Source organism: Macrobrachium nipponense, chromosome 23 (genome assembly GCF_015104395.2).
Source record: "Macrobrachium nipponense isolate FS-2020 chromosome 23, ASM1510439v2, whole genome shotgun sequence".
Taxonomy (NCBI): Eukaryota; Metazoa; Arthropoda; class Malacostraca; order Decapoda; family Palaemonidae; genus Macrobrachium; species Macrobrachium nipponense.
In genome coordinates this window covers 26,841,920-26,853,182 of record NC_061090.1, presented here as the reverse complement: position 1 = coordinate 26,853,182, position 11,263 = coordinate 26,841,920, and positions in this window count along the sequence as shown.

Here is an 11,263-nt window from a genome sequence, read left to right as displayed (position 1 = left end):
CGAGCGTCCATTTCGCAAGGTTATTACTAGTGATCTTAGTATTTTACATGGCATTAATAATTTATAAATGAATTGTTAGCATTTTCTTAGTTTGAGTACAAATTTATTCCACGTTTTCACACACAACAACATTTCTTTTGTTCCTCCAGCGTCTCTTCTCCAGCATTAGAGATGCTAATGACTTTCTTCTCATAGTAAGCTAGAGTTCGATCCCAGATTATTGCCAAGGAATCGTACCCATTACAAGTGATAGAGATGCATTTCCGTAAGGTTAAATTTTTCATAACCGGCTACGTTTTGTGTCATTCTTTTTGTTGAATACGTGTTAGAGCTTGGTGCCTGTGTGCTTGCTAAACGAGGTGTATTTTGGTCCTGATAATCTTCTGAGGAAAGGGACGACCTTAGTTTGAATATCGGGGTTGAAAGAATTATTTTCAAGGCATTCAAGGTCTCGTAGGTTTCAATTGTGCCATGTTTAAGCTCGGGTGGAAACTCCAAAAATTAATTGTAAAGTGTGTGCACTTTTTATGTGGAGGGGGTTGGAAGGGGGGGTAACTACCTTTATTTTTGAGGTGGGCGAAGTTGGACAACAACCTCTGTTTTTGAGGTTGGGGAAGGGGGGAACTACCTCTATTTTTGAGGTGGGGAAGGGGCAACTACCTCTATTTTTGAGGTGGGGAAGGGGGTTTTTGAGGGGAAGGGGGACAAAATACCTCTATTTTTGAGGTAGGGAGGGGGCAACTACCTCTATTTTTGAGTTAGGGAGGGGGCAGCTACCTCTATTTTTAAGGTGGGGAGGGGGCAACTACCTCTATTTTTGGGGTAGGGAGGGGGACATCTACCTCTATTTTTGATTTGGGGGTGTGATGCATCTACATTTACAATTTTTTTTATTTTTTTATGCACTGGTTCTTTCTGTACTTTATTCTCATGTTACCAAAGAGAACGCGTGATCCGTTTGATATTTGAACCTGAAATGCATCAAAGTTGTATCTTCTGAAAAGATTGAAGGGTTTCAACATACATTCTGTAAATCCTGCGGCAATGATCGGGACAGACTGACAACGACTGTCAGTCAGATTGACGGGAGCAGTCAGAGAATCAAGCCGCGCATCTGAACTTTCAGTTTCGTGAAACACCACGCCCGTAATTACCGCTCGCTTCATAAAGGCCATTGCCGAAAATAACTCCACGCCCTCCAGCGAAAAATAACTATGGTCATCTCCCTCGCACATATCGGTGACGTTATCAATACGCAAACGGCGACATTTTAACTGACGCCGTCACGTCAGATGAAAGAAAATATACCGGAGTTTACTCTTGACATTCCCCCAGACGGGTGTCTGGATAAAGTTTTGACGGATCAGGGAATTTCAGCTGTTCTCTCTCTCTCTCTCTCTCTCTCTCTCTCTCTCTCTCTCTCTCTCTCTTTTTTCCGCCGCCTTTGTATGATTGATTGATGTGCGGGAAGTTCGAGATGGTTTTTTTTTTTCGTAACTTTGTAATCGCGATTCGCGCTGTGGACGTGTCAGTGGTTATACGATTTTCTTTGCAATGTTGTAGCGCAACACACACGCCCACACACATATTGTGTGTATATATATATATATATATATATATATATATATATATATATTATATATATACACATGTGTGTGGGCGTGTGTGTTGCGCTACAACATTGCAAAGAAAATCGTATAAGCACTGACACGTCCACAGCGCGAATCGCGATTAAAAAATTACGAAAAAAAAAAAACCATCTCGAACTTCCCGCATATCAATCAATCATACAATGGCGGCGGAAAGAAAAGAGAGGTGAGAGAGAGACGAGAGAGAGAGAGAGAGAGAGAGAGAGAGAGAGAGGACAGCTGAAATTCCCTGTATATTTGTGTGTGTATACTGTATGAATGCATGCATTCATGTATATATATATATATATATATATATATATATATTATATATATATATATATATATATATATATACGGTATATGTAGAATGAAGTCTAAAAGAGGTTGATACACAGTTTCATTGATTATCTTGCCAGCGTTTCGCATCATCGCCTGAAAATACAGAAATTATAGGCATTAAAATCATTAATTAATATTATTGATAAACGAACTTTTAAATAAAGTAACTGTACACATTACTTTAACGTAACCCAAAAGACTAAAAGTAAACATACCCCCCAAAAAAGATTAATAATAAAGAAAAAAACCAGCAATAAAGTCGGGAGCAGAAAACCAACTATTTAATATGTGAGTAAGTTGGTTGACACTTAGCTATTCACGTAGAACAAATGGTGTGTGCTATAATTTTAGAATCATTGTATGTGACATTTGTGAAATGTCATATATGTCATTATATGAAATTTATCTTTCTGGACAAGTTCCTAATAGAGGGAAACTCTTCTCGGTTTTTATATTTCAAGGACTTAGTTTTTCTTAGTGATGCGTTTTTGCTGTGACCAAATGGATTTTACGTAATTTGAAATGTGTGTCTGAATAATTTTTTTAATTTACTTAAAATTTTTGTGACTTATTTATTTATTTGGCCTTAACGACGAAATTATTTACCTAAATGTTTCCAAGGAAAATTATTGATATTTTGATTTTATACCTCAAGAATGACTTAATTATTAAGGCTGCATGGAACAACCACACCAAAGGGGCCATTGACTTGAAACTCGAGCTTCCAAAGAATGTTGGTTTCAACCTCTCACCGCTAAAGACCCCACACTGCTTCAGTAACTGATCATGATACAGAGCCATGATTCATCGCTCCGGGCGAGACGCGAACCCGCAACATCCAAGTGTCATTCCACAACACTAACCACTATACCAGCGACCCATATAAAGTATTATTAAGCATATGCAAACTCGAAAGCGATCGACCCCGGTTGGTTTGTGTACTATAGTCTGTAACGAGTTGATCTTTTTCTCCACAATGATACTTTTCGTAAAATGTGAGCCGTTCTTGCCACGGATATATATAAATGAAAATTATTAATTATTTTTATTAATCAATTAAAAAGCAAAGTTCGTCTATGCTCAAAGATGCTGCATAAAAATAAGCCTCCCTCTCGGCGTCAATACCTCGACCTTAATAACAAGCGTAATTAATTACACCTTAGGTTTCTTGAAACGGTGAATTGGAGCAACAAAGATCACCTCTTGTTCATTACGCTGAGATGCTTTATCTGACATCCTTTGATATCTCCTGCCTCGTTTTTTTATTTCTCTTTATATATATTTCCCTGTAAGGGGGTAGTGCCATCAGTGCGCCTCACGTGGTACACTAGGCAATACTTAATTAGGTCTTTGCATCGTCCCCTCTGCCCCCTATAGCTGCAACGTCTATCATTTCTTTTACTGTACTTCCATTCATATTCTCTTCCTTGCATCTGACTTTCCACACTCTTTGACTATTGTTTCAAAGTGCAACTGCTTTGAGGTTTTCCTCCTGTTGCATCTTTGAAACCATCTTACTATCAGTTTCCTTTTCGGCGCGTGATGACCTCATAGGTCCCCGCGGTTGGCCTTTGGCCTAAATTCTATATTCTATTCTACTCTTGTAATATCATTGACAGGTATATCGGATGAAGTAAGGAGACTTGAGATGACGTCTTGTGATCTCGATAATTCTTCCTCCTATTCAACCTTTTCTTTTCATATTTATCATTTCTTTAATTACTTTTTTTTATCTCCGCTTTCCGTTTCCTTGAGAGAGGAAGGGAAAGAATGAAGGAAATTCTTGTAATGGCATTTTGGGTTATAGTAATTTCACTAATGGAAAAGTACACAACACACACACTCACACACACACACACACACACACATAGAGAGAGAGAGAGAGAGAGAGAGAGAGAGAGAGAGATTTTGGTTTTTTGAGGATGTTTATGAATACCACTTGTATGAGAGAGAGAGAGAGAGAGAGAGAGAGAGAGATGAGCTTTTGTTGTTTGTAGAGGATGTTTATATATAGCACGTTGTCTGAGAGAGAGAGAGAGAGGATTTTGTTTTTTTGAGGATATTTATGAATACCACTTGTATGAGAGAGAGAGAGAGAGAGAGAGAGAGAGAGAGAGAGAGAGAGAGAGATTTTGGTTTGTAGAGGATCTTTATGTATAGCACTTTGTCTGTGAGAGAGAGAGAGAGAGAGAGTTACTTTTAACATATCGTCAAGATCAAGCTACGTCACAATACGTCATCATTAAACAGTCACAAAGGAATTGGAGGTATTGTCCCTTGGGACTTTCTTTGCCCAAAAAAAGAATGATAAAAAAAATTTTAAACATGAAAACAAATAGATTAACAAAAAACAAGCAAACAGATACACCGTGGTGGGAACGTGCTAGGTATCTCAATCAAAGTCTCAAAAACTTGTCTTAATATGCTATTAAACGAAAAAAAAAAAATGGAGTAGGAAAAGCGAGGTACTCGGGACCTTATGGCGCCTTGACATAAAAGTCAATTCCGTGTAACCAAAGCCTACATCAGCGAGTTGGGGCTAACAAGCCATTCTCGGCTTTATAATCTTTTGTTGGCCTTTTTTATTTTTTTTTTTTTTTTATTCTCTCTCTCTCTCTCTCTCTCTCTCTCTCTCTCTCTCTCTCTCTCTCTCTCTCTGTTGCAACACTCCTTTGGTTTAATGTGTTTTAACGTTACTTTTAATCATTGTTCTTTTGGATAGTTTTTTGAGTGTTCAGGTCGGTATTTTTCAGTCATCGCCAACCACACACACACACACACACACATATGCGTGTGTAGATGAAACCAATTAGCATTATTTATTTCATCTCGTTCTGATTGACTGTCTATCTGCCCTAGACTCCATCTAGTGTTAATGAATTGGGTAAATGTTTATACATTATTAGTTCGACTTTTAAGCAACGCCAAATCAAACCATAAATATTCCACAGAGCCTTCAGTGCCTTTTTTGCGTGAAAACAAAGTAATTCGTTTTGTTATTTTTTTCCACTTTTGTAATGATTACGGGACTCGAAAAAGAATTCTTGCTTTAGAAAAAATATGTAAATAAATTTCTGTCTTTTAAGATATATTAGAAAGGTGGAAAGGGTAAAACAGTGGAGAGAGAGAGAATACTTAGTGAATTTTAACACGAACAGGTAGAAAATATAAGTATGAATAATTGATTGTAATTTTCAGGCGATTGCTGTTTAATTGCGGCAATTTATAGCCTTTCTCTCTCTCTCTCTCTCTCTCTCTCTCATATATATTATTATATATAATATTATATATATATATATATATATATATATATATATATATATATATAAAACCACCCTTTTATTAAAAGTAAAAAAAATTGGAAACCTTTTCCTGTTGTCAATGGTGCCCTTTGTCTGCAAACATGTCATTAGGCTATCAAGATCACGTAAGTAATAAAAAAATATACATATACCCAAAGCAGATGGATATAGAATAGAACAAAATTATTACAAGTGTGTAATGTTAGTGAATCACATATCATGTACATGCTTGACGACAAGACGAGCGGTCTCTCGATTAAAACGCTTACGTACCAAATTCCTTCATTCAAGTAAGCTGCCCCTACAGCTCAGCCTGTCTCCAAGCAAGACATGATATGTGATTCAATAACATTACACACTTGTAATATATATATATATATATATATATATATATATATATATGATATATATATATATATGTGTGTGGTGTGTGTGTGTGTGTGTGTGTGTGTATGTATGCATTTATTTATTTATTTAACCCGTGTCCAAGTCTCGTGGCTTACTCGAAATACCGCGGTATTATAAGAACCAGACTGACATTTTGAATAAAACAAAAACTGACATATAAAAAAACGCGCTAGAATTAATTAAAATATAGTTGCAGTGGATGTACTAAATTTCCAATTTCGATTGATGACTATCCATCCGAGGCGATACCTCGGGAAGGTGTTAGCTTTCCGGTTCTGAGAAATTCTTTTCGGGTGAGGTTGTTACCCCAAGGACCTTGTCCCCCCGGGTTTTATTTTGGTCCAACACAGTTCACTAACTACGAGCTGCAATATTCACTGTTTAGCTCAAAATAGAGACGGTGGAATTCAACAGAACCTGCCCAAGGGAATTTTGGCTCACCCTGGAAATTTTGGTAGGATCTTTTTCTTGTGAAATAAATATATATACATACACACACACATATACGTATATATATATATATAGTATATATATATATATCATATATATATATTATATATATATATGTGTGTGTGTGTGTGTGTACGTATATATATATATATATATATATATATATATATATATAATATATACACACACACACATATGTGTACTTTTCATGATTTTCATGTGTGAATATGCTCTTGTCGTCCTATCTCTGTATTTATATTATATTAAAAAATGGGTATTTCTGTGCTAGCTTCAATTGCAAGATAATTACTTTTATTCCTTCATCAGCAAGACTGCGTGCATATTAATATATATAAAGTATGAATAATCTACCCAGAGAGAAATTGATACTCGATCGGACCAATCCAAACTTTCTTCGATATCGCCAGCTCCCAGATATCGTCAGCTCCAAGTGAAACGTATACTTATTTCTTCTTTTATTTTTGCCGAAAGGAAGTAAAACGCCTCCAGCAAATGGGTTTTTAAAGTCGACAAGAATATGAGAGAACCGCCCTTACAAAAGGACAGTTATAAGGCTCTCTGTTGGTAATGGGATGGGGAGGGTTATGATGGTAGGGAAGATGGGATTGGTGGGAGGGAGGGTGGGGGGAAAGGGCTGGACGAGGGAGGGAGGGGGAAAGGGCTGGATAGGGGGGGTGTGGGGGAAGGAAGGGAGAATAACAGGGTAATTCTAGGCGTAATTGGAGGCACTTGTGGAAACCCCCCTCGGATCATTATAAGACCTCGATTGCGTTAGATTGGTTTCGTGTGAGAGAGAGAGAGAGAGAGAGAGAGAGAGAGAGAGAGAGAGATGCCAGTCTCTTGTTAGCCAAACCCCAAATTTCGACATGGTAAGGTTAAATTAAATTTTATAATGTTCATGCTAGTATCTTGCTTATTTACTGTTGAGATTACCTGCAAGGTAGTAAGGTTCTTATAAATTATGTCTGTCTTTCATACGCGCCCACAAACAACAATATATATATATATAATATATATATATATATATATATATATATATATATATATATAATACACATATATATATATATACATACCTACATACATACCTACATACATACATACATACATACATACACACACCATACACATATATATATATTATATATATATATATATATAATATATATAAAACGAGCAGATTCTTTATATTATATATCCCTTGTGGATTTTTGAACTATTAGTCAAATATTTCCGTAGTACAAAGGAAAAAAACACGATGAAAACTTTAATTTTAGTAAACTGGAATGGCCACTTCTGTCTGGAAAGTTAGTTCTATCATGTTGTTTTGCTTCAAAGAATTTTTAGTTAATATCTTTGAAAATTGCCCTCAGAAAAGTATAAAGCCAATATTGACACTAGCCTTTCCTTTTTTTTTTTTTTTTTTTTTTTTTTTTTTTTTTTTTTTTTTCTTTTTTTTTTTTTTTTTTTTTTTTTTTTTTTTTTTTTTTTTTTTTTTTTTAACTGCCAAGCTTTGGGATTCTCTCCCTGCTCGTCCCCCGTTTCTTTTGGTTCCTATAACATCTTCTCTTTCAAGAAGGGGGGAGGGGGAGTTGAGTAGTCTCTTTTTTTATTCTTCTTTTTTCATATCTGTAAATTTCTTCAGACTAAGTAAGGCTTATATATGCTAGCATTTCGCCCAATCATTCTGTTCTCTCATTGCAAATATATATATAATATATATATATATATATATATATATATATATATATATTATATATAATATATATATAATAATACATACGAGAGAGAGAGGAGGAAAGGAATTAGAGAGAGAGGAGAGAGTTACAAGTCCATGGCCTTTCTGGCTGGCAAAACCGGTTCCGTACGTGTTGGCCGGGCCGTTCCGCGTAAATCCTGTACGAGACATCTTTATTGAATTATCTCCCCCAGCATCTGTGTATCCTTATCTCGGTCTTATTTTTAATCTCGATGTTTACATATTCTGAATCGCAAGTGCTGTTTGTCCTATTTAATTTAATGGCCGGTTTTGCATTCACTCGTAAAATAGCATATATACGCGGGCTTCAGTGGTGCTTAGCGTTTTGGTAATGCCGAGGTTCTGTTACGGAGACTGTGGGTTGAATTCTTGTTTTATTTGATATTATATATTGCAAAGGTACTTGGGATAATGATAATACCAACACAGATGTGGTGCGTGATTATATGTTAAGTCAATTTGTTTGTATTTATTGCATGTTGTAGCTATTCTGTAGTTATAATATATATATATATATATATATATATATATATATTCACATATATATACATACAAATATAATATCATATATATATACATACACATATTCACATATATATATACATACATATATATATATATATATATATATATATATATATATATATATATATATATATACATACATCATATATATATATATATATATATATACATATACATAGATAGATAGATAGACAGATAGATAATATATAGTGTATATATATACACGCGTGAATCAATATTTTAAATGTATTAACATTTTTTCTTTTAATCCAGCAGTATTTATGTACGTTTATTTAAACATTTTTACGTCTTCATTTGATACGAAATAAACACGTCTGCATTTCCTTTACTTATTGTTTAAACTGTTTTAAACTGTGGGCAGACGAACCAGTTTTAAAGGTCCGAGCGCAAGCTACTAGTACACCATTTTACCTGACATCTGAAGCTACTATTTCTTTTTATAGCACCATTTTACCTGACATCTGGTGTCGGTTGCGAGTCATACTCTTAGTGAATGTGAAATATGTCGTTGTGCACGAGGAGTTTCATCAAACGGTGTAACCGAGTGCAGGACGAGGAGCGTATTTGCGTGACATGGCATCTTCGTAAGTTGGGCCATTCCGGATTCGTTTTCTTCTTTTCGTGAGTTATAGTGTTTTAGTGCGAGACGAGGATCAGTCGTTAGAAATTAAATGCTCACAGGAGGAGGAGGAGGAGGAGGAGGAGGAGGAGACGGAGGAGGAGGAGGAGGAGGAGGAGGGAGGAGGAGGAGGAGGAGGAGATGATTCCTCACAATCTAGAAAATGAACAATGACATTTTCTGTTAAACATATTCATTGAAACAAGAATGGTGAATATTTTTCAAGTAGTTAGTTGAGTTAAATGGAGAAGTATCTTTTTATTCCACTATTCTCTCTGCCTAAAGGATGCTCTTGTCTCAAGTATTTGTTGCCCCTTATATCTTAAAATATGAGTATGTTGTTTATCTTGTTTTGAAGATGGAGGATCTCGTTTTTTTTTTTTTTTTTTTTAAATACAATCTAACATTGTCGTTAAGGGTAATTCAGTAAACAGTAAAGGTTAGTAGTGGTTGTAAAATGAAAGAATTTTTTTCTTATAAGAAAATGCAGCCTAATATTGTTAAGGTATATTTGCTAAACAGTTAGTGTTGGTTTTGTTTGCAAAACATAGGTTTTTTTTTTTTTTTTAATAAGTAAATATCATCGCGTGTCATCTTTAAGGTTAATTCACTAACCAGTGAGTTAGTGCACCACCTCATGCGGTGCACTGTAGTCATCACTAGGGTCTTTGCAAGGTGCCTTCGGCCCCTACTGCAACCCTTTTCTTACTGGACCTCCTTTCATATTCTCTTCCATCTTACATTCCACCCTCTCCTAACAATGGATTCGTAGTGCAACTGCTTTGAGGTTTTTCTCCCTTTACACCCTTCAGACCTTTTACTGTCAATTTTCGAATACAATAAGGTTTACTTGAAATAACTCCAACATTTAATCAAAGAAATAAAAAAAAGAGACTCGGGCTGGAAACTTTAGGGTTAATTGTTCATAACCCCGATCAGTTCTTAAAAAAGGAATAAAAAGTTACTTTACATAAACGTATGACTGTGAATGGGACATTCTTTATCTTGACAATTGCTCTTAGGACATCAAAAGTAATTATTCCGATTATGTGGCTGGAAATACTATATTTACTGCAGGTTGTAATGCTCAAGTTGATCTGGAAAATCCCGTGCGAGACTTTGTCAAAGAATTTTAACTGGCCTGTCTTTCGGCAATAATTTTCTTTTGTAATTTTTAATATCTAATCGTGTTATTTGTTTATTATACAAATAAACCAGTTTATTTGTTTGACTAGCTGTCGGCGAATATTATGACTAATGATATGAGAAAACTAACTGATATCGCCTCATCTTTGATAACTTCATCTTCCCTTCCTTTTCTGTTTTTCTTAACAAACACCTCACCAATGCCTCTTCAGTCTTAACACTTCCCTCTCGACCTCCTCCTCCTCAATCTCTCCCTCCTACTACTACTCCTAAGAAACACCTCAACAATGCCCCTTCAGTCTTGACACTTTCCTTTCCTCCTCCTCCTGATTTTCCTCGAAAACTCCTCACCAGTACCCCTTCAGTCTTGACAATTCCTCCTCCTCCTCCTCCTCCTCCTCCTCAGGAAACTCCTCAGCAGTGCCCCTTCAGTCTTAACACTTTACTCCTCCATGTTTTTCCTCAAGAACTCATCACCAATGCCCCCCTCAGTCTTGACAATCCCTCCTCCTCCTCCTCCTCCACCTTAGTCCAGTCTACCAATCCAATCTAAGAACAAGACAACCTCCATTCCATTAAGGTAATATGATTCGCCTCCTCTTGAATGGCAGGACGAAAGGGGGAAAACACAAAAATGTGATATTTGCAAGGTTTGTATTTCACAGCAACTGTCATCGTTATCGTTTCCCCGTAACCCTCAAAACGAGGGGACAGAACGGGAAGGGTTTCGGTGGGGATTCAGAACAAACGACTGTGAAAAAAAAAGCCTTTCTGCATTAAATCACCGTCTGGAGATTGGAAGGGGATTTTGTTCGCTGTAAGTGATGGTATCTTAGCTTTGATATGGGATCTTCTCTTTTCTTTATTTTTTTTCTTTCAATTTTCGTGTCGTAGTTGTCATATAACATCATTTTAAGGATAGATTTGATTCCTGCTTTGGCGATGCAACATTGCAATTTATCAATTGTTAAGAATAAAACAATATTTCAATTACAAGCTTTTCAAGAAATTTGGACTCACTCCAGTGAATGCTTTGTGTAAT